Source organism: Antechinus flavipes, chromosome 4 (genome assembly GCF_016432865.1).
Source record: "Antechinus flavipes isolate AdamAnt ecotype Samford, QLD, Australia chromosome 4, AdamAnt_v2, whole genome shotgun sequence".
Taxonomy (NCBI): domain Eukaryota; kingdom Metazoa; phylum Chordata; class Mammalia; order Dasyuromorphia; family Dasyuridae; genus Antechinus; species Antechinus flavipes.
The window spans coordinates 344415034-344442433 of record NC_067401.1 but is presented as its reverse complement, the minus strand read 5'-3'; the positions used below and the strand labels follow the sequence as shown (position 1 = coordinate 344442433).

Genomic DNA, 27400 nt, shown 5'->3' with positions numbered 1-27400 from the left:
TAATCCTAATATTGTTTTCCCAAGCCCTATCCACCCATCTGACTGCTACTTTATATCCATTGTTCCTTTTACAGTTAAACATTTTCAAAGTTTTCTAAACTAGTTGTTATGGCTCCCTTATCATGATGCATCTTCTTAACTCCTCTGTTCCTCTCCCATCTCAGGTCTACTAGAAATGCTTTTCTCAGCTCCTTACATGGTTGTAGGTTGTAGTATTATAGTCTCAAAGGAATAAAAATTATGGGTAACCCGAAGGGCATGATGGGTATAAGCAGGATGCATGATACTATCAACAATTAGAGTCAAAGAGATCACCAAGAATCCACAAAACTGGAAAAAGTCACATGGTGAGAATAAAGAATAATGCATGAAGGGATGGATGGCCCAAGTGGTACACTGTTGATCTCAAAATAATAAAAAGAACAGAAAAAATATTCTAATAAATTGGGCCTTTATGGAAAGTCATATATAAGAATTATCCAGAGTGAGGTGTAGAAGAGTTTTGATTTACACTGGTGGAAGGTGTCCACAAATCTATCAACAAGGTGTCAAAGTGGCATAAGACAACGGGATGAACTGACACACACGCGCGCGCGCACACACGCACACACACACACTTTCATACATATGTGTTTAGATTTTTTTGATAAAATTTTTTCTCAATCTTAGGCTTTAAAAATACATTAATTTCCTGTTTAGTAATGTGGTTTAAAATTTCTTATTTACTCTCATCAGCTTCCTATAATTTCCCAGACGCCTCAGCTTTATGTGTGAATAGTAGAATAGCAATTCCACCTTTTTGCCCCTGAGACACTACCTAGATTCTTCTTAGGTACTGCCTGGCAACCTTGAAATCATAATTAGAAAAGAATAATTAGAAGTCTTTCAATAACTAAAACTCATTGATATTCTTCTGTCTATATCTACTAGTTAAACAAACACCTATATACAAAAATGTACAGTCTTACTATTTTTTCACTCTGAAAGATTAATTTTCTTTTGAGACAATCCAAGGTAGAGTTTCAGTGCCATTCCTGCCTGTATGCTGTTTTTTATATACTTCAGCAGGAAAATATGTGTTGGATACACAAAAATAGAAATCTTGTTTCTTACTTTAAAGATATAAAGTTACCCAATGTGAGTATTTCTTTTTTTAAACAATACAAAGATAGCTAGCTACCTTGGTTAGCAATGATATGATTATAACAATACAATGATAGGCATCCATTTGGATCTGTATTCAGAATCAACACTTTTGCAGATATGTATATCTATATACCAAAAATCAGATGGGTCCTTTCTTTTTTTAATGATAGCTTTTTATTTACAAAACATTTGCATGGGTAATTTTTCAACACTGCAAAACCTTCTGTTCCAACTTTTCCCCTCTTTCCCTCCACCCCCTCCCCTAGATGGCAGGTAGTCCCATACATGTTAAATATGTTAAAGTATATGTTAAATCCAATATATGTATACATATCTATCCAGTTATCTTGCTGCACAAGAAAAAATGGATCTAGAAAGAAGGTAAAAAAAAACCTGAAGGAAAACAAAAATGTAAGCAAACAATAACAGAAAGAGTGGAAATGCTATGTTGTAGTCCACATTCATTTCCCAGTGTTCTCTCTCTGGGTGGAGCTGATTCTCTTCATTATTGAACAATTCAAACTAGTTTGAATCATCTCATTGTTGAAGAGAGCCACGCCCATCAGAATTGATCATATAATATTGTTATTGAAGAGTATAATGATCTCCTGGTTCTGCTTATTTGTTCATGGAAGTCTCTCCAGGCCTCTCTGTATTCATTCTGCTGGTCATTTCTTACAGAACAATAATATTCCATAACATTCATATACCACAATTTATTCAGCCATTCTCCAATTAATGGGCATCCATTCAGTTTCCGGTTTCCAACTACTTCAAAAAGGGCTGCCACAAACATTTGTGCACATGTGGGTCCCTTTCCCTTCTTCAATATCTCTTTGAGATATAATCCCAGTAGAAACACTGCTGGATCAAAAGGTGTGCAAATTTGATAGCCCTTTGAGCATAGTTCCATAGTGTTTTCCAGAATGGTTGGATACGTTCACAGTTCCACCAACAATGTATCAATGTCCCAGTTTTCCCACATCCCCTCCAACATTCTGCATTACCTTTTTCTGTCATCTTAGCCAATGTGACAGGTGTGTAGTGGTATCTCAGAGTTGTCTTAATTTATATTTCTCTGATCAATAATGATTTGGAACACCTCTTCATATGACTAGAAATATTTTCAATTTCTTCATCTGAAAATTGTCTGTTTATATCCTTTGATAGATGGGTCCTTTCTAAGTCTAAAGTATAATCTGAGGCCAATTGCTTTGACTTGAATTAAACAGAAAAACAAGTTTCATTTAAAAAATCTGAATCACAAAAATTTGGAGCTAGAAAGGACCTTAAAAAGGACCTAATTCCTCCTTTTTATATATGAGGGAATTGAGGCTCAGAAAAGTTAAGGACCTTATCACATAAGTAGGAACAAACAAAACTGTAATCACTCTAAGGTTAAAACAGAGCTTGGAATGTGGTAAGCACCAGGTAAATGTTTATAGACTAGCTAACCTAACACAAGCACACATCTGACATTATTAAAATAAAATAAAATAAAACAAAGAAATAAAACCATGTCTTGTGCTGGCATGATTTGGTTATAATATAAACTGGAACCTAGAAGGCATGGATGGGAACATCAGAAAAGAATGTTCCAAAATGGATGATCTGATGGTTCCTGTAATGAAAAATCATCATGTAACTCTAAGGATATCTGAATTTACTTAACTTTCCTATCATAAAACCAATGTTCTTACAAGGTTTTGGTTCTAGTAAGAGAATAATGAGAAGCTAGTTCATTTTTTCATGCTAGCTTCCAAGACAATTATCCAGTAAGATTATCAATGATTACTCTTATTTGCTAGCTCCAGTGACCATTCTTCAGTTTTCATTTTCTTAAACCTTTCTATAACATATCTCCTTGTTGACCACTCTCTTCTCCAAAATATTCATTCCATTGTAGATTTTTGTGACACAGATTTCCTCTTCCTTTTACATTAATCTTTTTTTGCTGCATCAATATTTATGTCCCACCACCTAAACATAAGGGTTCTATCCTAAGCCTTCTTCATTCACCTCTCTATATTTTCTTTTGATTATTTCATTATCTCTAAAAAGTTTATTATCATTTCTATTCAAATTGTCTGCTGGACATTTCCATCTCAATTTTCCAAACACATCATTATATCAAAACACAATTCACTACCTTAAGTTCACTCCTCCTCTTATCTTCATTTTTTTTTCTAACAATCTGATCATCTAGTTTCACAACTTCATAGTTATCTTTGACTATTCCATCTCTTACATCCTCTTGTATCAAGTCAATTGCTCAGTTATGTTGATTTGACTTCTATTTATTCCCTTTTCTTTATTCACAGCTACTACTCTGATTCAGACTTTTATCTGTTGCTTGGACTACCGCAACACTTTCCTAATTGATTTCTCAGACTCCAACCTCACCACCTCTCCAATCCATCCTCTCCACAGCTTCCAAACTGATATTACCAAAACATAGATTTTTCTATGTCACTCCTTTGCTCAAGAAGTTTTGGGGGCTTGCTTTTTGCTCCAGGATAAAATATAAACTCCTTGGATTAGCATCTTAAACCCTTCACAAGCTGCTTGCATTTTTCTAGACTGATTTCACACACTGAGTTCTATGATCTTAATGTTTTAGTCAAGTTGGCCTATATCTAGTACCCAAAATTCTATCTCTTGCCCCATTGCTGGATTGCTTTCTCTTTTCACTTCTGCCTCTTAGAATTACTAGTTTCTTCAAGGCTTAATTAAAGTTGAGCTCAACTCATGCTACCTCTTATAGGTGGTCCTTCCTGTTAAACCCATTTATTGGTGCTTTCTCTTCCATAAATTTATTTGTATTTAATTTGAATTTATTTCTCTACACAAGTTGTTTCCCCCAAGAAGAATATAAGGTTTTTTTAGGATTCTTTCTTTTTGTCTTTGTGTTTCTATCACGTAGCACGATGCCTGGTACTTAGTAGGCACTTACTAAAAACTTTTTGAATCGAACTAGATTGCAAACAGACAAGTTTTAAAACACTGGAACTCACTTTGAAACTGTACAAAACCCCAAATGCACAAAGTTCTTCTGGTTTATTTCATGCTTTTAGGTTTTAATCAAATCCAGAACAATTTGAATATTTTCCCCCAACCTGGATGCCCAAGATAAACCTTAGGCAGATTCAGCTAAATAGAAACCAAGGCCAAAAGTACCATTTGCTGTAGAATACCAAGTCTGGGCTTCCTTCCAGAATTGGCAAAGAACTCTACTGTACCTCCTGGATAGAATTCTGGCAGTCAAAACAAAGTGGCCCAGAAAAAGGGAAAAAAAGCTCTGTCAGAGAAGGTCCAGTTCTCTAATGTCTAACTTTGCTCTCAAACTGCTGCTGAATAAAAACTGTTGCCTATTTTTGTTCATTTACTTAGAGGATTGTTTAACGGAAAAGCCCAAAGTTTGGGGCATAGGGAGAGATGTGAGAGCAACCCTGTGGGCTAGAATGACTTCCAATAACAATAAACATTCCCAAGGAGGGAGGAAGATTATAAGCGACCTGTTTCCTTTCTAACATTCTTTAAAGTAAATGTAGAGGCTTGGAGGAGGTGGCCTGAGATGTTTCCATTAGATGAATGGAGAGAAAACAGACCCATATAGACTACCTGTAGTATGCTCAGGCCTGATTCCAGGACATAATTCAGCAACAGGATCCCATGGGACCATTCATCTTCAAAATCCCTGCAATACCAGACTGTTCATCACACTTCTTCCCTGCCCACTGGCTCTGGCATCTGGGCAAATGCAGGAAGGTACCCCTCCCCAGTAGGTCAGCAGACCCCCTCCCAACCAGCCTTCTCCTCATGGACAAGGCTCCTACTCCATTTGGTAAGGCAGTTCTCCTTCAGAAACCTCAGCTACAGAAGATCAGGATAAGCTTTCTGCTACTGACATCAGGCCAAACCAAAATTCTGGTCAGTCGCATCCTGGAGCATTTTCCCCTGAAGTATGTGAACAAAAGCCACAAAAATTATGAAACACCATAGACTCACTGAAAAAGAACACAAGGTATCATATTTTCTCCATCCTTCTTAATGGTCAAATAGATATGTCATGCTGAATTACTCATTTGGGCCATGCAAAAGAAATGCAAAAACAGTGGGCACCATTCTACTGGGTAACATACTGCATTAGGGCATTTTAAAAGTCTTTTATTTTACTTAAACACAGTAAGCTCAATTCCCCCTTTTTAACGAGGGGTAGTATAATGTTCTCTGAGGCCGCAGAGGTGAGAAAAGCTTTCTTCTGTCCCACTACCCCAGCAGTCTGGGGTGAGAAGCCCCACCTATATCATATTACTGACACTTATAGATATCCAGATCTCCCCCCTCTCTCTACCCAACAAACTGAATGGCAGCTTCTTTCACTTGGCTGCTGCTATCCAGATCTTTGCTTTATTTTGATGTTGTCTGGACAATCTGGACCATTTCCCTTCATTCATCATAGCTGAATGCTCATCTTATTGGCATCAGATGCATGTCCATGAAGCCCTGACCCAGCTGCCCAGCATAGTAGGAAGATATATCCACTATGTTGGAGTTCTCTAACCCTTACCCCTGCCCAGTGAAGGGCCACAGGAGCCTTGGATTTAGAGTTTGGAAGGGATTTTAGAGACTATGTAGTGAAACCTTCTTCATTGTTACATGAATCCCAGAGAACACAGATGTAACTTATCTGAGATTCCATTCTTAACAAAGAGGAAATAAATATTTGATTTCCTGATTGCTAGAAGTGATTTAAGTAGAAAATATAACTAGCTTAGATGACTTTATAGATGTTATATCCATAATTATAATCTGAAAGGAAATTAAAACTGTGCTAGGTTGCATTAACTTTGTGAGGTTAGTACCCTATAGGGCAATTCTATACAAAATCTAATTTGCTTTCTTAGTTTTTCAGCTGATCAGAATTATCCCAGAAGTAATAAGGAAGAGTCTTGAATTCAGGGCTTTGGAATCCAAATAGAATGCTACCATCGTACAACTAAATACACCATACTGCTTCTCCATGCTGAAATAGCCCTCTGGATAATTCAAATTTTTGAAAAACTAGAATGTGGAAAATCCCTATCAATCTATTATCAATGGATTAAGCCAGAGACTTTGAGCTCATTATAGTAAATCAAGTTGTGAGGTATGGGGTAGTGTTACTGAGTGGCTGAAAACCCAGTTTCACTCTTTCCACTCTGTGGTTCATAAATCTAAACTGAACTAGGTAGCCTGAGGAACATGAGAGTGAAGTATTCATGTGCTAAATATATCTGCAGATAGGGATGGAGGAGGAAGAAGAGGAGAAAGAGGACAACGTAACTGGAGGAAGAAGATGGGAAGAAGTATATAAGGGAGAGGAGAGCAAGCAGTAGGAGAGGAGTAGGTGGAAGGAGGAAGTAGAGAAAGGAAGAAGAAACATAGATCGAGGAAGGAAGGAGGAGGAAAGAGGAAGAGGAGAAAAAAGAACTTTATTCCTCTCTTACAAAGTATCTGAGACTACAACTTCATTACCTTTAGCTGAATAGGGATGGGGATAGGGAGAGGTAGAAAATAGGCTACTATAAAATTTTACTGCCAGAAGCTGCTTCTTTACAGAAACAAATGATTATTCATTGCTATTTTTATTTCCCCTTCATGGCTTTTCTTTTACCTTTGACCTTGCTCTTTTAGACCCTCCCTCATTTTTGATTTATTCCCAGATTCAGAGCCCCAGCCCACGGATCCATGTGGATTCCTGGCATTGACTTTGTGCCTGTTTAGCCTGCCTTTCAGGGTTCTATATTTCTTTTCCCCACAGTTTGCTGCTTCTTGCCCCACTTCATTACCTGCTAACCCTTCCTCCTCTCATTTGTCCTTTAGAGACACATAGAGCCCCACATACCCACATAGAACATGTCCCTTTATAGATTCATAATGATCTACTCAACTTCCTATCAAGAGAGCAAACTAAGTACAATATATTGGAAAATAATCCATCATATCCAACTATAAATTAATGTTGGTAAAATAAAAAAGTCTAAAGTTTACAACAAAATATCTCATCTATTTCTCCTGTGATTTAATATCAAGTGAAAAGTTCCCAGAGAAAGTCAAGGCAAGGTGAGTCAACACACATTTTATTAAATGCTATGTGCCAAGCTCTGTGCTAAGCAATAGAGGAATAAAGAATATAAACAGAAAAAAAAGACACATTCTGCTCTCAAGGATTTTACATTCTAATGAATGAAGATTATACATAAAAGGAAGCTAAAATCCTCTATGTGTGTGTGTGTGATAGAGACGGGAAGGAGGGGAGAGAAAGAGAGAGAGAAAGGGAAGAAGGGGAGAGAGAAAGAGAGAAAAAGAGAGAGAGAGAGAGAGAAGAGAGAGAGAGAAAGAGAGAGAGAGAGAGAGAAAGAGAGAGAGAGAGAGAGAGAGAGAGAGAGAGAGAGAGAGAGAGAGAGCGAGAGCGAGCACTGGAGAGGATTACTGACCTCCTTCAACTGGAGATTTGGAGAGGAATCAATCAGAAAAAGACACTACAGAAATGGATGGTCCTTCTAATATGAGAAGCCCAGGAAGTAGGGCATTACATGCTCCAAAGTGAGCAAATTAAAGAAATAGTGTCTTTCTATTTGACTTTGAGAAATACAGAATTATCCAAATCATAGCTAGCCAAGAAGTACCTTTAAAACATATGCAAAAAATGGAAAACTGGCCTTTGCTTAAAGCTCTTCCTATAAAGAGAAAGTCATTGTGTTCTTAATTATTCATTTTTGTACCATGAAGATTGTTAAGAAGTTTTTCTTTATTTCATGACTCTCTCTGCCTCTATAATTTCTATTCATCATTCTTAATTCTACTCTCTGGGGCTAAGTAGAGCAAATTGAATCCTTTTACTTCAAGTCAGCTATCATGTCCTTTCTAAATGCCTTCTCCACATTAAGCATCTTCTAACAAATTCTCATATGATATATATGTTCTCACACTCCTTTAGCATTCTGGTGACCCTCCTCAGGAGGCTATGTAAATAGAATTAGCAAAATATTTCAAATCCTACTATGCAGATGAGAACCCTAATGTGAAAATATCACTGGGATTATAGCATTTAGGGCTCGTTTTTTTTCACCTTTAGTGTAGCAATGCTAAGCAGCAATGATGCAGAAGTCATTCACTACCCTGTACAAATGCATCTCCACTCTGACCTTGAAAAATACTTTCAGGACTAAAAGCTAATTTAGTCTTTAGTTCAAGTTTCAGCTCATTCACGAAAGAGTACAATCAGTAGAGATATAGTACATTTGTGTATGTTGATAGGGAGACTGGCTCTTAGGAGAATTGCTTCTTAGAAGATCCAATTCATTTCAGATAAGGCCCCAAGCAGCTGCCAGATGATAATAATTTCTGTAAATACCCAAAAGGGACAGACAAACCCAGACTAATGGCCCAGGGGTGAAAGAGGCCACATCAAATTACTAATTCTTAGAGATATCCAGTACTACCAAATTACCATTGGATTTTCTGTTATGTTTAGGCTAATAGTTCTGTGTAGTTTGGACCAAGAAAAAATGAAAAAGAAATGGGAGTTAGGAGATGAGTGAAAACTATCCAATTTATATCATTAGTACAGTATATTTATGTTTACCTCTAGAGAGCATGCAATTTATCCAGCACTGATTTACTATAGTAATAAAACATATATTAAGTTAGTGACTATTAGTATCAGTTAGCTTTCATATACCAGACCAAACCAAATTTAAATTCAAGTAGTTTCTGCTCAAGTGCATCCAGATAACAACAGAACCATAGAATTTTTGAGTTAGAAGGAACTTGAGAAGCTATCTATTCAGGGCTTCTTAAACTTTTTCCACTCAAGACTCATTTGCATTCCAGAAATTTTTATGCAACCTCAGGAATATAAAATAGGCATAGAAACCAAACATTTACTGATAATAAATCATAATTTCATGACCTCCACATTGTTACATGATCCCATATGAGGTGATGACCTACATTTTAAGAAGCTTTAATCTGGTCCAACCTATAACTGAAAAAGTTCTCATTACACTATACTACATGAGTAATTATCCACTCAAATTCAGTGATTATGTTGACTACTACCCTTATTACTAGTATTATCACCATTGCTGCTGCTGCTGCTGCTGCTACTACTACTATTACTATTACTACTACTACTACTACTACTAACTATTACTACTACTACTACTATTACTACTACTACTACTATTACTATTACTACTACTACTACTACTACTATTACTACTACTACTACTATTACTACTACTACTACTATTACTATTACTACTACTACTATTACTACTATTACTACTCCTCCTCCTCCTACTACTACTCCACCATCATCAATAGCTTTCATTTATATAGTACTTTCAGGTTTGCAAAATTCTTTACAAGTATTATCTCATTTAATCTTCATAACAACCCTAAGATGGTGATATTATTATTTCTACTTTATAAATAAGAAAACTAAGACAGATAGGAGTTAAATTATTTGCCCAGGATCATATACCTATACTGAATTTGAACTTAAATCTTCCTGACTCCAAGTCCATATGCCATTCAACTGCCACCTATGTCTTTTCTTGTATCAGTACAGATATTTCATAATCTGTCACCATGAAAAAACTCACAAGAAAGGAAAAAAAAACCATACATAAGAATTCAAATTAAAATGTCCAACACTTTTCCTTCAGCATAATTCTTGTGTGTACGTACATATATTTATGTTATGTTTGAGACAGCGATATAGAGCATTGGACTAGAAATCAGGAAGGCATGATCATATTTGGTCTCAGGGACTCAGGTAAATCATTTAACTTCTTTTTACCTCAATGTTTTTAAGTGTAAAATGGGGATAATAATAGCATCTATCTCCCCAGGAACTATTGTGGGGATCAAATGAGATAATATTTGTAAAGTGCTTAGCGCAGTGCCTGGCACTTAGTGGCTGCTATAGAAATGCTCAGTCCATTCCCCTTTCCTTCCCATACTGCAGAAGTGGGAGGGAGAGGGTACTGTATTGGTATGGAGTAGGAGAACTAATGTCCATAAACGAGAATTTGCTACTAAGTACCTTTGCATCCTAAATTAACCTCTTTGAATCTTAGTTTATTTTTTTTATTTGCAAAATGAAGAGGTTGAACTAGATCATGGGTTTTTAGCCTCTGTTTTATTTTTTGTTGGGCTTTTTTTTTTTTAATTTGATCACCATATTTCAATACAATTGGTTTTCTTTGTAATATTATGGGCTTAATTTTATTGTGTTTAAAAACATTTCTCTAAGAAGGGATCACAGGCTTCACCAGATTGTCAAAAAGATCCATGAGACACAAAAGGGCTCTGGATTAGAGTAATTCTGAGATTTCTTCTAGCTATAAGTACACTGTCTTCTGGACATTTCTCCTCTCCTGAATGCACGAGCAATATAGTCCTCTACACATAGCACTCAGTCTCAAAATGAGGCAGTCAGGCCCACTCTTGACTAGAAAGGAAAATTCTGACACAGAAATTGTGGAGAGAAAGTCAATCCTACTAGAAACTCCTAAGGACCCTCATCAATTGTAGCATACCTTACTCTGAGGTTGTGTAAAGTCCAATTTAAAAAGAAATGGAAGTATCTATTTCTCCTACACATTCATGTAAATTCCTTATCTAAAAAAGAGGAAGAAATTTTTGAAGGTGATTCTTTGGATAAATTATACACAGTGCATGACTTTTTGTGACCTAATTTTGAATCTCTCACATTTCTTTTGTATTAGATAAGTAATAGTTGATTTTCCTTCTAAATGGAAGCTGTTTACAGAAAATGTGGTTAATGTGTCTGAGCCAATGTGCCAAAAGCCATAGAAGTGATGAGGAATCTAGAGCCACATCAAAAGCAGAAATAGAACCTATTTGTTGTCTTAGAATAGGGATTATGTCACTGGTAGATTATTTTCATAATTACATGCATTAACCTGCACATTTAAACCAAATGAAGAGAGGTGGGGATAGAGAAAGTTCTCCTTGCCATTTTGAATTTTTTTTCCCATTTTTGAAATTTAATGTCTAGGTAAATTCTATGGAAAGCTGATAGGGTTAAAATACATATATACCAAACCTTTAAAATATGAAGTGTGTTTTTTAGAAAAAATCCAAACCACCCACAAATTGGTAAGTTTCCCAAGTAAATTCAAGGAGCCAAAAACAAAACATCCCATCGTATAGAAAAATAAATTACAGCATATTTATTATATGAGGGCATGTGTCTGTACATAAATATACATGAATATAGTTGTCTGGTTGTCTGTGCTTGGATTATCTGCAATACAGATTATTGGAAGGCAGTCTGGGAGTTATTAGCCACTGTTGTGGCCCTAATCCAAATGGATCCAAGGCCTATTGGGTAGGAGAGTCCCTGATTACTCTTTTTCAATGAGAGTGGGATTCCCTGCCTCCTAGATACTTCTTTTGTCCCTTTAAGTTTAGGCTTCCTTCTCTATTGCATTAGTTTCTTCTAGTAGCATAAATGGCCAATCTTTGCTTTTTTCTTTTTTTTCCTTCCTCCCTTTCTCCCTCTTTCTTTCCTTCCTTCCCTCTTTTTCTTTCTCTCTCTCCTTTTCTCTCTCTTTCTTTCTGTTTTTCTCTTTCCTCCCTCCCTCCGTCCCTCCCTTCTTCGCTTCATTCCTTCCTTCTTTATTCTTTTCCTTCCTTGCTTTCTTTTAGACTGGGTCTACCTATCTTGCCTAGGTTTAAAGTGAAATGGCCACTAATGGGGCTTAAACCCACTGTTGAAGAGTAAAAAACATTTCCAAACCGGCCCAGTTCATCCTCCTTAAGAAGTTTAGTGATCTCCAGTTTCAATTGATCAAGGACGGACAGAAGCAGCTACACCCAAAGAAAGAACACTGGGAAACGAATATGAACTATTTGCATTTTTGATTTTCTTCCCGGGTTATTTCTACCTTCTGAATCCAATTCTCCCTGTGCACCAAGAGAACTGTTCGGTTCTGTACACATATAGTGTATCTAGGATATATGGTGACATATTTAACATGTATAGGACTGCTTGCCATCTGGGGGAGGGGGTGGAGAGAGGGAGGGGAAAAATCGGAACAGAAGTGAATGCAAGGGATAATGCTGTAAAAAATTACCCTGGCATGGGTTCTTGCAATAAAAAGTTATTTAAAAAAAAAAAAGAAGTTTAGTGATCTCTGAGACTCATTATATTGGTGTTAGTCTTAGTATGGAACTCATAATATGCAAAGATTGACTTAGCTTGTTACAGCTCAGAATCCCTGAATTCAATGACCCAGCAATCTCAACCTCTTTGGTGGCTGATTATAGGCCTTTACCAACCAGCTTTAGAGATTACTTATACATCTCAAGGCACATCCACACTCATCTTTACACCAATAATATGAAAGTGCACATAGACAGTAGCTCACAGTTATACAGCACTTTACAATTTGCAAAATACAACTTTGTGGGAAAAGTTGTTTATATCCAGTTTAAAGATGCGGAAGCTCTTCAGCTTTTAAGAGTTTAAATAAAGTTTAAATGAAGTCTTCAATCAGAACGATTTAGGGACAAGTTCAGAATCCTATCAACCAGTCAATCTTATTTCTCAGATAAAAATGTAGTATAAAGAGAATTTTAATAATAATACACATATTTATTTATAGAGTGATATAGTATGCTACATAGTATAGATATACTATAACTACTATAATGTATATAATATATCTATATCTGTCTGTTTGTCTGTCTATCTGTCTATCTACTATTCTCTGGCTATGGGCAGCTAAGTTATAAAGTGGATACAACTATGGGTCTAGAGTCAGGAAATCTGGCCTCAGATATTTAGTAGCTGTGTGACCCTAGTGCATTAATCTCTGCTCTTTTCAGTTCTATTGCCTGCAAAATGGGGCTAATAACAATACCTACCTCTCAAGGTTGTTGTGAGAATGAAACCAAGTAACAATTGTAAGGTGCTCAAAACTGTGCTTGGCCCATAGTAAGCACTATATAAATATTAGCTATCATTATAATTGGGAATCCACAGGCCTCTAGGCCATATAGACAATATGTGCTTTCAAGGGTGTTTGCAGGCACTAACAATAATGATAATTATTTCCCAAGAAATCCAAGACAGATTTAAGGGTATGTATGAACTGGGATGGTAAATAATTACCTCATTATTTCAATACAAGTTTCCTTTGCACTCTTGTGTATTTTGTGTTAAACATTTAAAAACACTATTCAGAGAAAGAGTTCACAGGTTTCACCAGATTGTCAAAGAGGTCCCCATGACACATAAAAAGGGTCAGAACCCCTGCTACATAGGCTGCCTCGAGCAACGGGGTATTCTGGCAATTCAGAATTCTTAATTTTCACACCATTAAGTTAGCACTGAATGAATAGCCCTCATTTACAAAGGAAAAAATTTTGAAGTGTCTGAGTGGCTAGCTTTCCCAGAAATCTTCACCAAATAAGCAGTTTTCTGTTAGGTTAGAGGGGAAACCAGAGAATAATACTCTTTCCTCAGATATACTATTAAAGTCTGTGGGAATAAAGCCTTTCAGAGCAATGGAGGTTTTATGCTATCTCAGGAATGGCCAGTCTTTGTTCAAAGACCTGGGCAAAAACCATGGACTCAATTTCTAAGCTTACTATAGCATTCAATCTCATATTTCTTTCAAATGCACCCAATGATGAGAGTTACTTCTCAATTCATCATAGAAGACACAGTGAAATGCAATGAAAAGGGGACGGCTTAAGGTTGGTAATTGGAAGTCAGACTTACTGTTCCTACCTCCAACCTGCAAAATGTGACACATTTGCTATGTGTCATAGCTGACACTTTCAGCCTTTCCAAGAGTGCGGTTTTCACACCTGTGAGAATAATCCAGGGTCTTGGTGGGTGGGATGGGGTTGACTAATGAAAAAAATTACTAGAAGGACAAAGTGCAAGCTTGAGCCCTCAGTTACAGTTGCCAAAAGGGGACCCAGACTTTCTCTGTATTACAGCACTTTTCAAATAAACAGCTTGGTCTCCAAGTCAAAGATGAGTCCTGTGACAACACCAGCTGAGTTACCCAAATGCACACATTCCCAAACTGCTGCCCTGGCTGACAGTGGTTTGCAGTCATTTGCAAACATTCTGACCTAAATCAGAGCCCCTTATAAAAAGAGCTTGTGTTTAACTTTGTAATATTTAATTCCAGCTTGTTCTTTCAGCTATCCAAGCTGTACATGATTAAAATCATATTGCTGCAAACATTGAATGGTATGAAAAGTTTTACCATATGTATACAATTTAATAGCTGTAGGATTTGGCATGTCTACAGTGATTCGATTAAAGACAGGAGGGTTTGGCCTGTTTGGGTGCATAAATTATATGTTCTGCAGCACTTGGGGGCTGGGGTATTGCTTTAAACTGAGCTGTCTATGACATTTAACTCTTTGTCAACTGTCAACAAGAGGGCCTTTTGTCTTCCAACTATGTGAACTTACCACAACTTAGAAACAACATTACATGGAGCATGGAAGAAGGAACCTTTGAAAAAATTTTCTACTCAAAGTATAACATACTATTTCTACTGAATCAAAAATAGTACTATTCAGTCTGGAAAGACAAAGGCTAAGGAAGTTTATGATAAAAGCTCATAAACTCATGAAAGGAATGTTTGGTGTAGTGGTAAGAATGCTGGATTTAGCATCAGAGGATCTTGATTTGAATCCTTGCTGTCACTTGTGTGATCTTGTGCAAATCACTAATTTTTTTGGGTTTCAGTTTCCTCCTCTGTAAAATAGGGTAGGGGTTAGGATAGGTGCTTTTAAGGCCCATTTTCAACTCTAAAGCTATGATCTTATAACTCCTGCATCCACCTAAAATAGTGGAATTAAAGGATAACCCCTAAGAGTTTGAAAGATAATTTTAAGACAAACAAAAAGAAATATGGTACTTTAGATACCATATAATAAAATCCCCATCGCTTTTCAATGAGCACTTCCTAGTATGCATGGCTAACAAGTAATGCATCCCAACACACTTAAAAGAAAATCAATATCCGCGGGCCTCCAGTTTGTTTTCACCTTGTGTCTAAAGATCAAGCAAGAAATGAGGAGAAATGCCCACCCAACTCAAGTCACATTCCTATGACCATGACTTTGCTAGAAAATGTCTAATATTTCTGCTGATAACAAGATCTCTCATCAGTAAGTAATGAGGAAAAAAATCAATAATCAGTTTTAGGTATACCATTATGTGCTATATGCTTCCTACATCTAAAAGGGATAGTTTTAGCTTCACCTTTTATTTAGCATCATATAATTAATCACTGAGCCACACAAAAAATCCAAACAAAACAAACAAAAAACATTCCTTTCCCCTTTCAGTTTCCTCAGCTTGAAAATTTAAAATGAATAATTTCAAGATTTTCAAAATGCATTTTTGACAATTCCATTTTCTTCATGACAAGTTTTTGAGAGGGAAAGGGAAAATATTGGATAAAAATATATAGTTAATCTCCCAAAAGAGGAGATTCAAGAATAGTTCAGAAAAATTTGTGCAGAAAAAAGCCCCAATCATATCTGGGTTATTAAGGGAAACTAGGAATGATGTTTAAAAGGATGCCCTAAAGCTTTTGAATATGACATCAGAGATGACAACCTCACCCTCCCTCATGTTTTTTGGTGACACTCATTGCTCAAAGAAGAAGACTAGGCTTTATGGAACATGAATCTGACTCTGTACTGGCCTTACAATCCTGCATTAATATCATCTCTCATTGACATTTCCATAAATATTGTTCTTTAAGGCAAACTACAATAAAAAGTTCAGGATGATTTGAAATCTTTCTCTATACTTAACCATGCTCATAATGTTAAATTTTTATAGGCATTGAGTAGAGAAACATATGTTTATCATTTGTGGATTTTAAATTGTTTTCAAATGACATCAATGAGATAAATCCTCAAAAGAAAAAAAAATCAAGCTACCAAGTCTCAAAGTGAGAGCACAAGCAAAGACTATTGTGCAATAATAAAACATTATAATTTATAGTGACATAACATTGTTAATAATGTTAATAATGAAAGTCATCTGGAACTGAAAAAATAACCAGGAATTGTTGAGAAGATAAAGAGGAGATTCATTTTTTATTGGTGATAGAGGTCCTGATAACCTGATGAGAGTTCAAAGAGAAGGTTAATCACAAAGGTTAATCAACTGACCCCTTCAAAAAAGGGCTAAAGGAAATAAAATCTTTTTGGTTTTAGAGCTCCAGATAGTTCCCATCTAAAGCCTGGATATTGTGTCTTCAGGAAACACATGAGATCTAGACTGAGCCTTAACAAGATGTCAGCGTTAGGGAACTGCCAAATGAATAGTATGTGAGCTTGAAAAATTCAACCATTAAAAAAAGAGAAAGAGACCATGAGTTTGATTCATTAATTTTTAAGGCAAGAATCTGATATAAGGATATATAGAAAATAATGGGGAAATTTTAATTGAGATTGTAAATATATAATAGGGAGGAGAGACCAAGAATCTTAATAAAACAGCCATAATTAAAATGCTAGCAATTATATAACACTTTTAAGTTTGCAAAACACTTTATAAATACCATCTCATAGGATCTTCACAAAAACCCTGGTATATAGGCGCTATTAATATTTCCCTTTGACAGATGAAGAAAATGAGGCAGACAGAAGGGCAGTGATTTGTCCAGGTCATGCAGGTATTTTGTATTTGAATCAAGTCTTCCTGACTTCAAGTCCTGACTTCTCTCCACTGTAATTGCCATAAGGAATGAATTATGGATTATTTTTGGGGAAAGGAAAAATAAATGCAGTAAATCAGAACAACTTTCTAAGATAATAGTCTATTACATGGTAAGAAAGACCAGCAAGAAAGGAATAAGGCAAAAATAAATAAAGAAAAGAAATTTTAAAAAAGAAAGAAAGGAATAAGGCAAGCTTTTCTCAAAGCTGTGAAAGCCAGAAGAAAACTAGGAAAAAAATAAGTTTAGTGGCAAGAAGTCGTCCCCCCTTTCATCCCCGTTCTTCCCTTTAATATTACATTTAAAATAATGTGGAGCTTCAAATATATTCTTTCTCTTTGAAGGTTTAATTAAATAATCTGAAGTGAAACATCTGAATTTAGATTGTTTCTGAGATATTTCAAAGCTGATCCCCACATTTTCTCAACATTCATTATCTAAGAGGAGCTGAGCAGGTTTCCAGGAGAGAAATCCAATAAGATGAAGGTAGTAGGATAAATTGCAGAGAGAGAAAAATTTACTTGTGGGCACTTTATTTTCTTTTAGTGGGATAAGAGTGGAAAACACCATGTTCTGCCCATTGGTTTGCATCCTAGAGCAGAGTGAGAGTAACATACAAAGACTCTCTTTGGCAGCAGATTGAGTTACAGATCTCGCCAAGGAAACAAGAGAAAAAGAACAATGGTAGCAAAATACCCCAAGTCAGAGAAATAAACATTGTATTGATTGCAATTGTGATGCTGAAAATAAGAGCTGACCTTCAAAAGAAGAATATAAAAAGGTCAGATGGGAAAAGGGATTTTGTGGAAAAGAATCCTGAGTCTTTCCTCATCACTTTTCACTGATTGTCCTCTAACTCTCTTCTCTTTGGCTTTTTTTCTAGTTCTGATGGAGTGTATTATTTCAATTCATTTTCCTTGTCTAAATGTATAAAGCACATCAGATAATATTAGAAAAAACTACCTATTCATTCATTAAATTGGGGAACCCTTACTCATGCCTAACAAAGAGAAAAATTTATATTCTTCCAGATTCTTCCAGGAGTGGATTCCATCTGAATTACAAAATACTCTATTTCTCATTCACTTGGGTGCTCTCATTGGCTATTCTCTGTCTCCATTTGGGCTAGAAGAGAAAGAACTGTGCTTCCAGTGTATTAGAAAGATTTTTGTAAAAATAGGAAGGACTTCTTGCCTATCCTTAAAAGCCAATTCTACCCAGCTGTAGTTGTTTTGATAAAGGAGGCAAAATAAGATAACCTCTGGATTTTGCCTTAATTATTGAAATGATATAAGAGCAAAAGGGTTCCCTCCCTTAGGGCATTCACTTCCCATATCCAATACAATGGCAAAAGCCTGCATGTAACTCCCCCCTCCTCTCTCTACCCGCCTTCCCCCTTGTGCTCCCCCCCACCCTCCCCAGCAATGATCAAGTTAGTCCTTTTCAAACATCTAAATCCATTATTTTCTTAGGCTGGGGAAGTCTGGGTACATAGTTAAATTCTGGAATTTATTACTGCAGGAAATTGTGAAATTCTCTTCCCAGGAGATCTTCAGAGAAAGAATTGATAACTGTCTGTCTGGAATGGTATTCAATGAAGTGTGCCTGGAGCAAGAGGGCTGAAGTAAATGATTTCTGCAGGTCCTTGTGTTTCTGTAATCCTATTAAGCATCATCCTGGCAGGGTACAATTTTAGGTCTTTCAAGGAGAATGCTGATATGTACTAGTATGTCTTTGCTGGTGGTTTTAATTTCTAAGGAGCTTCATTGTTAGGAGGCACAATAGGTTAAATTTCAAATTCCAGAACTCAAGTGCCAATCAGCTAGCATTTATTACTTGAGGACCCTCCAAAGAGCTCATTTTTACAATAGATCTGTTCTACTTGTAAGCTGAGGTTTATAAAATACTCCTTGGCAATGGTTATTTAACTTCATCAGGGTTGAGGGCAATTTACTTTGATAATAACTAACTTACTCATCCTAGTTAGACCACAGGTAAGTTCTATATGAGTACACACTATATATTAAATAAACAGAAAGTTTTTTGAGGCCATTCTCAACATCGAAGGCCTTAGGTGCATTTATTCAGTGATCATAATCAATCTCAAGAGACACTTTCAGTAACAAAGGATCTTCAGGCAATTGCTTCCTAATTAGCTTAGAAAACAAATGACACTCATGTGAATAGGCCAGAGAATAGGATATCCCTATTGACAGTGCAGACCTAGTGTAGCCAGGAAGTCCATATGGTGTAATATGATAAATCTATCCCTTGAGGACTCTATAGCAATACAGTGAATTGTTAAATACATCAGTGGATTACTGAAAGAGGGAATGAGATTCCTCTTTTGCATAGGTACTTTAGGATAAAGTAGGCTTATTTTCCTACTTCAAAGTCTTTTCTAATCCTATTTTTCTACACATTAAAAGATGTAGTTAATTTCTAATTATGTTTGATATTCCTTTTGTAGTCATTTCAACTGTTTCCAAAATCTTAGGAATTCTAATTATTATTTTTCTACCACACAGCTTCATAATTCTTATGTGCATCGTTCCTGTATGTTGATGCAGGGTTATTATGTAATCAATTGTACAAAAAGATATGACAAAAAAATGAGTTTCTGGCCTAAGAGCACAGAACAAATCTTGTATTTGCAAGGAGCTCCCTCCAGAGGTAGCTGGAATGAAAATATGAAAAAAATTTCCCCCACATTAAACACTGAATTCTAGTTGTAAAGGCACTACCATTGCTAACTGTAAATAAACAAATACTGAAGAGGTACTAATTGAACTCCAACTGTCAATCTTCACTTGAAAAGGAAAGTTAACATTTGAGAACAAAAAATTTTCTACTTGAAAAATAAGTGTAGTACTCTACTATAAACATGTGTGCATTCATACATATATGTACAAACATATACACATAGATACTCACATATGTGTGTGCACATGCACAACACATATAAGGTTAATAGCCCAAATTCTACCGTATGTGAGAGGGAAGCAGGATTGATAAAACCTACAGGAGAGCTGAGAGGTTTTCTACCTGTTTTATAGACAGACTGCTAGTTAGTTTCATAAAAGTGCCTAGAAGAACACCTAAAAGAGAAGAACAGAATCCATTAATTACACATTCCTATCAAATTCACCTTGATGATTTTTCAGATCTTCCTTTGACAAGTAATAATTACGGCCGGAGGGATGGAAATATATTGACCATAAAGTAAAATTTTCTAGGAATGAATGAATGAAGCCTTTATTCAAGGTATACTATATGCCAAGCTCTGTGCTTAGTGGGCATTATAAATAGAATAAGATAGTCTCTGCTCTCAAGGAGCTCACATTCTATTGAGGGAAATCACAAATATGGAAGGTTTCAGCCAAAAGTTAGATGGAAAGGTCTGGTGCTCTTTAGGTGCAACAGCAAAGCAGATGATAAAGCTTCTTCTTCAATGTTGTTTTTACCAATGACATCACATCAGTTCTGGTGTTAAAACATTTGAAAGTATCAAGGACAAGGGTAGAAAGATCTTTCTTTTCTAAGTCTTCGATAGATGTGGCTGCAGCAGTTAGTTGCCAGACTACATCTCCATAAGCATTACTTCTCAGAATGATGGCAGAAGTCACTGGGCTAGAGCCTTGCTACTACAAAGATTCTTAGGTTCAGGACCCTGAGTAGTCTCCATGGGATCTGAGGAGAGATGTTGGTCAAGTTGGTTGAAGCTGTCTCAGAGTGCCTTGATGCTTCAGGAGTGTGGTACAGTGAAAAGCTCATTGAACTGATCTGAGTTCAAATCCTACCTCTGATTTTTACTATTTGTGTGATTCTTGTGCAAGTTACAACTTCACTAGGATTCAGTTTCTTCATCTATAAATTAAAAAAGTGAAAGAAAAATAGGTTTGGGTGATTGACCTTGAAGGTCTCTTCTAATCCTTAATCTCTGATTTATGATCTTACCAATATGACAATTTTCTCAAGTGGCAAGAACTCAGCTGGAAGCTTCTTTATATTATGCAATTTATTACCATGTTTTTCCAAAAATTCTTCATAAAAGATCCATCTAATGTCCTAGAAGCTCTCCTCTGAGCCTTTCTTAGAAACTAGTGCAATATTTAAGTTATTAGCCCTCATTAGTGATACTTTTATGGTGATGATTTCTGTATACCACTTTTCATGGGCAAGTTTCTCAGCATTAATATTTTGATACAGCCTATCTACACCAGTATTCATTCTCCACTGGCCTTTGGGTCACGTTTTTGCAACGTTTATATTTCTCAAATCAAGGATTCTGGCATTCCAAACTTCATAGTCAAATAGCATTTTTTAAACAGATATATGAATTTATTGATGTAGAAAGTCAGCCTGCTATAACTAATTATCCATCTGTAACATACAGTCTTAGAGAGTCCTGGGGGGATGGGAGGGATGAAAGGTTGAGCAACTTGATCACGGTCACAACATTAGTATATGTCAGAGGTAGACTTGAAGACAAGTCTTTGTGACTGCAAAGCTGGTCATCTACAGAGAACGTACATGTTAAAAAGATGGGTTTTATAATAATTATGATAAATCTGGTATCACTGAAAGTTTTAGGCAATTTTCCTAAAGCAAAGTTGACCTGTCTCTTCCTCCTATTCAGTTTTGGATCTACCAGCTGTAGCACTTATTCCAGACATATGTGGTGATAGCTTAATTTAATAAATGTCTCATTGAACTACATGCCATAATCTGGGCTATACATATTCTTTATCCACTTTGGTTTTGTGAGTAGATAACTAGGCTGCTTTAATTTTGAGGGATGTTGGGTCTACCAGAGGTCCTCAAACTACGGCCGCGGGCCAGATGCAGCAGCTGAGGATGATTATCCCCCTCACTAAGGGCTGTGAAGTTTCTTTATTTAAAGGCCCACAAAACAAAGTTTTTGTTTTTACTATACTCCCGCCCTTCAACAGTCTGAGGGACAGTGAACTGGCCCCCTATTTAAAAAGTTTGAGGACCCCTGGAGCCTAAACCCTTGTAATTAGTATTCTAGGGTTCACTTCAACCAATATAATGTTCTCTTTAAGCAAAATCACCTATGGCACCTCTATATGATCAAGGAGTAACTAATCTGCACAGGACATTAAGGTAGACTACCTTGTGTGAGCATGTATCTCCTTATTTGTTGTCTCATTTGGGGTTGATTCTTAGTGGTCTGTACAGCGAGGTTACTTTCTGTTTGTAATTATTATGGAGTCTTATATGTGCTATATATGTGTGCATGTTCTGTTTATAAAATATACATAGATATATAGATATATGTATATATTTGGCTGTATATATATATATGCATATATACACATATGTATAAATGTGTTTACTAGGAACAATTAAATCCACATATACACAATTGAGTCAAATGCTTTTAAAAATAAGATCCACAAATAAAAGACATGATAGACACAGGTATTCTCTAGATTCCCTAATCAACCATGTGACTTTAGAATACCATCCTCAAAAAGAAAATCTGATTTTTCCTTTGAACATATTTTCATCAGGGATACTTATAATTTGTTCTCTCTCTCTCTCTCTCTCTCTCTCTCTCTCTCTCTCTCTCTCTCTCTCTCTCTCTCTCTCTTTATAGATATGTATGTATGTGTGTGTGTTTCTCTGTCTCTATCTGTCTCACACATACACACACAGAGTTTACAGAAACAATTTACACATACAATTCTAAAAGTATCCCAAGATCTCAAAAAAAATGAAGTCTCCAAAATAATGCAGTTTGCAGAAAGTACTATTAGGGAAAAAAAAAAAAAACAATCAGAAAGATATCAGTTTAATGCCATCCCTATATAAATTTTTATGACTATGGTATTAGTAAAAAATAGTAATTTACCAACATAAATGCCTTCCAAATTATGATATGTGAATTCAATGCATTATTACAGTGCTGCAAAAAGGTATATGATGAATACAAAGAAGCATAGAATGACTTACATGAACTGATAAACAAAGTAAACAGAAAAAAGGAAAATAATAAACACAGATTAAAAGAATGTAAATGAGAAAAAAACTACCACCACTAACAATAAAATCAAAACAATGTTACATGATTGTAATCACCAAGCTTAGTTCTCAAAAAGAAATGAAAAAAAAAAAAACTGCATCTACTGCCAATCTTTACAGAGGCGCTAGGACCAGGGGTCCTCAAACTACGGCCCATGGGCCAGATGCGGCAGCTGAGGACGTTTATGCGGCCTGCGGGGTTATGGCAAAATCAGATGGGAAGTGACATTCAACCTAAACTCTCGTTAGCAACACACACTTCCGGCTCTGGGCTGAGGCAGCGGAGACAGAGTGTGAGGCAATACCGAGGTAAGGGGAGTTCCCAGGCGGGGGTGTGTGGTGTGGGGAAGGGAGAGAGATGCAGAAGATGGAGAACTGATGGCCCGTGGCCTTGTATAGTAATGGCAGCCCCCACAACAGACAGGTGCGGGGGATGTATAGTGCATGCTGCCTATGTCACGGCCCCTGCAAGGGGAATTCACTGTAGCAGTGAAGGTCGGAAGCAGGAGCGCGAAGAGCAGGAGACAGAATACAGAAAACAGAGGCATCAAAGAGCAGAGGCAGCTTGGAGGAAGTTGGGCATTGCCATCTGTATGTCTCTGTGTGGGTAAAGTTATTGCTGGTATATTGTTTTTGTAGCGCTGTATAGATATATTGGTATTTTACAAATAGTAATTTGGAATCCCTAGGAAATAATGATGTCAAGAAAAAGAAAAATTGACTCAGAGTGTAGGATATTCAAAGAACAGTGGACTTATGATTACTTTTTCATGCAGTACAAGGAAAGAGCTGTATGTCTGATATGCCAGACACTATATTCTGTGTTCAAAGAATATAATTTGCGTGGACACTATAAAACTCAACATAAAGATAATAAATATGATTGGTTGGAGAAGTGAGAAAAGATAAAATATTAAAACTGAAAAATACATCGACAACTCAGCAAAATACTTTTGTGAAGCATAAGCAGCTAAATATTTCATCACTGAGAGCAAGTTTTCAAGTTGCCAAGCTAATAGCACGCACTGGCAGACCATTCGTGGAGGGAGAATTGTTAAAGAATGCCTTCTTTCTGTTGCCAAAGAGATGTGTCCAGAGAAGGCCTATTTATTTAGTACAGTGAGTCTTATAGGACCTACAATTACACTGAGGATTGAAGAAATGGGAGACAATCTGCATCAGCATTTGCAAAACTCCATAAAAAAATTTCATGTTTTCCCTTGGCACTCGACGAAAGCAATGATGTTGTGATTCTGCACAGCTTCTAATTTTTATTCGTGGGACAAGTGATTATTTTGAAGTTATAGAAGAGCTTGCTGCACTGCAAAGCATCAAAAGAACAACTACAGGAGAGGATATCTATGAAAAGGTTTGCCAGACTATGAATGGTTTGGAGCTGGACTGGGCTAAACTAGCCAGCGTGACAACTGATGGTGCTCCTAGCATGGTGGGGTCTAAGAAAGGCGTAATTGCTCGCATTAACCAAGAGATGGACAAACATAACCATTCTCATCCAACAGCCATACAGTGCCTCATCCACCAACAAGCGCTGTGTAGTAAATCACTGAAGTGGGACTCTGTTATGAAAATTGTGGTATCTTGTGTTAACTTCATTAGAGCTAATGCACTAAATCACGGACAATTTCAGGAATTTCTGTCTGAGCTAAATGTTGAGTATGAAGATGTTCTATATCACACAGAAGTCCATTGGATGAGTTGAGGGAGAATTTTGAAATGTTTCTATGACTTACTTCCACAGATTAAAACTTTTCTGCTTTCAAAAAACAAAGAAGTATCAGAGCTCAATGATGCAGAATGGAAATGTGTTGGAATCTTTATAAACTGTTAAGTCATTAGAGTTGATAGAGACAATAATTATCTAATTTAGCATGGTTCAGTATCATTGATCTGACCTTCAAGGAGATGTTTTGGGCCAGAACCTGAAACAAGGTACTAAGTAGAACTAATTGATACAATGCTTGTGTTCACACCTTTACTCATTGAAGTTCACAAGTATGGGAGATTCACAAAGTAAACTTTGTAACTTTGTGAATTCACACCTCTCTTAGGTGTGCCTCCAGAAGGAGGAGTCAACCTTTGGGAGATGATATATAAGAAGCGGACTCAGTTGAGGGTTCAGCTGAATTTAGATTGAGAGAGGAGCCTCAAGTGAGTTCAGCCAGAAGCCCTCTGAGTGAGGAGTTTTACTTCGGAACATTGACTGGGGTTGGAGAGGAGCACTCTGGGAGATTGAGAGCCAGAAGCCCTCTCTCAGAGGCAAGACAGATTCACCTTGGTGCTGGCTGGGCTGAAGGACAAACCTTTGGATTTGGAGACATTCGAGGGAGTTCTTGGAACCAAGCAGAGAGATAGGCCTCAAAGCGAACCGGGCTATATTGGAGGTAATAAAAGATCTGAACTTTTATCACCTGGATGCGTTTTGAGGTGATTATTACTTTCAACTGCAACTAAAGTTGCCTTCAGAAAACCTCCCCTGAGAAACCTGCTCTTTCCCAGAGAGAACGATCATATATTTTAAAGAAGAAAAACACCACAGAAATGGCACCTTGCCTTTCTGACAGAGGTAACAGAGCTACTCAACAATTTCAATATGCAACTTCAAGGAAAGGGGAAGCTCATCTGTGATATGCAATTTGAAGTAAAATTAGGTCTCCTCATCAAACAAGTGAGGGAGGAAAACTTCTGCCATCTCCCCACAACTCAAAATCTGTTAGCAGAAAAACCGCTGATTGCATTCCCAAACAAAACGTGTGGATTCACTGGAAAAATTGCAAAAGGAGTTCCAATTTAGATTTAAAGAGCTTCATCTCCATGAACAGGACCTACAGCTTTTCTGTAACCCATTTTCTATTGACATTGAAAATGTGGATACAATTTACCAAATGGAACTGGCTGAACTGCAGAATTGTGACTCTCTGGAAGACGCATTCAAGTCAAGCAGCCTCATTATTTCTATGCATCTCTCCCCTCTGAGACATATCCTCATCTCAGGAACCATGCACTCAAAATGGCAACCATCTTTGGCAGCACTTATGTCTGTGAACAGACTTTTTCTAGAATGAAACATTTGAAATCTCCAACCAGATCAAGACTTAACGGATGCACATTTGCATCACTTGTTACGACTAGCAGTGACAAATATGGAACCAGACATTGACCATTGCATTAGCCAAAAGCAGGCCCATAGTTCCCATTGAAATACTAGTAAGTTTGTTGATTTAACTTTACTTCATTTTAAATATTGTATTTGTTCCCGTTTTGTTTCTTCACTTCAAAATAAGATATATGCAGCATGCCTAGGAATTTGTTCATAGTTTTTGTTTTTACTATAGTCCGGCCCTCCCACAGTCTGAGGGACAATGAATTGGCCCCCTATTTAAAAAGTTTGAGGACCCCTGCACTAGACTATAGGTATAGCTATTGATATGTTAATTAATGTTGATAAACTATTTTTTTTCTTCTTTCTTTTACATTCTTTGTCACAGGAAATGGCATTCTGGGTAGGAAGGGAGGGATCTATTTGGAAAGAAAGTTAATGTAAAAGCAGGAAGCAGCAATGATTTTTTTAAAAAACATAATAGTAGTTTACATTTGCATAGCTCTTTATAATTTGCAAAACACTTATTATTTCAAATGGAATAATATAGGAAGCTGAGGCTCAGAGACTTTAGATTAACAAAATCTCATGATCACATAATTAACATGAGAGTTAGGATTTGAAGCAAACTGCAAACTGAGTACTCTTTCTATTACATAAAGCTGCCTGTCTTAGAGGCTTTTTTTTTTTAAGTACATTTACACCAGAATAAAAATTACTCAAAAACTAGGATCTTTCTACTTCTTTTGCCTCAGTAAGAAGGTTAATAGTGACAATTTTGTAATGACCTCCATGACTCATGTAAATGTATGAAAAAGGACAGGCTGGGCTTGCATTAGCATTTTTAGTTGGAAGCAACAGTGTGACAGTGTGGTTATGGTTTTTGCTTAAGAGAGAGAAAAAGGGTAATCAGTCCATACTGAAAAAGCACCTGAAGGGATCTCCCAAGCTTTTTATTTTTTAAATCAACTTTCAATAATTACATCTTACATACCCCTGGGATAGGCAAATACAATTACCCCCATTTTCTGATAAGAAACAGACATCAGAGATCACTACTATTAGGAGTCCCAGTAATGATCATATGTCTGACTCTATGATTCTTATTCAGATTAAACTCCCACTAACATCAATGGACATTTGGCTTGAGATAAAAGATCTCATAATAATGCCCCTTCAGCTCAGAAGTCTGAAAAGGGAGATTTTGCTCAAGTTTAGAAGTGTGGTATAGTTCTGAAAGAATGAAGATGACAGAAGCAGTTGAGTTCAGGCTTTACTTTCCTAACATGTCATTAGATAA

At 36.6% G+C, this 27400-nt stretch overlaps 1 protein-coding gene across 2 annotated transcripts in view; it reads right to left on the bottom strand.

The window, feature by feature from the left end:
* Positions 1-27400, bottom strand: part of SCAF8 (SR-related CTD associated factor 8) — a 265897-nt gene that overhangs the window by 32963 nt on the left and 205534 nt on the right. The window lies entirely within an intron of this gene.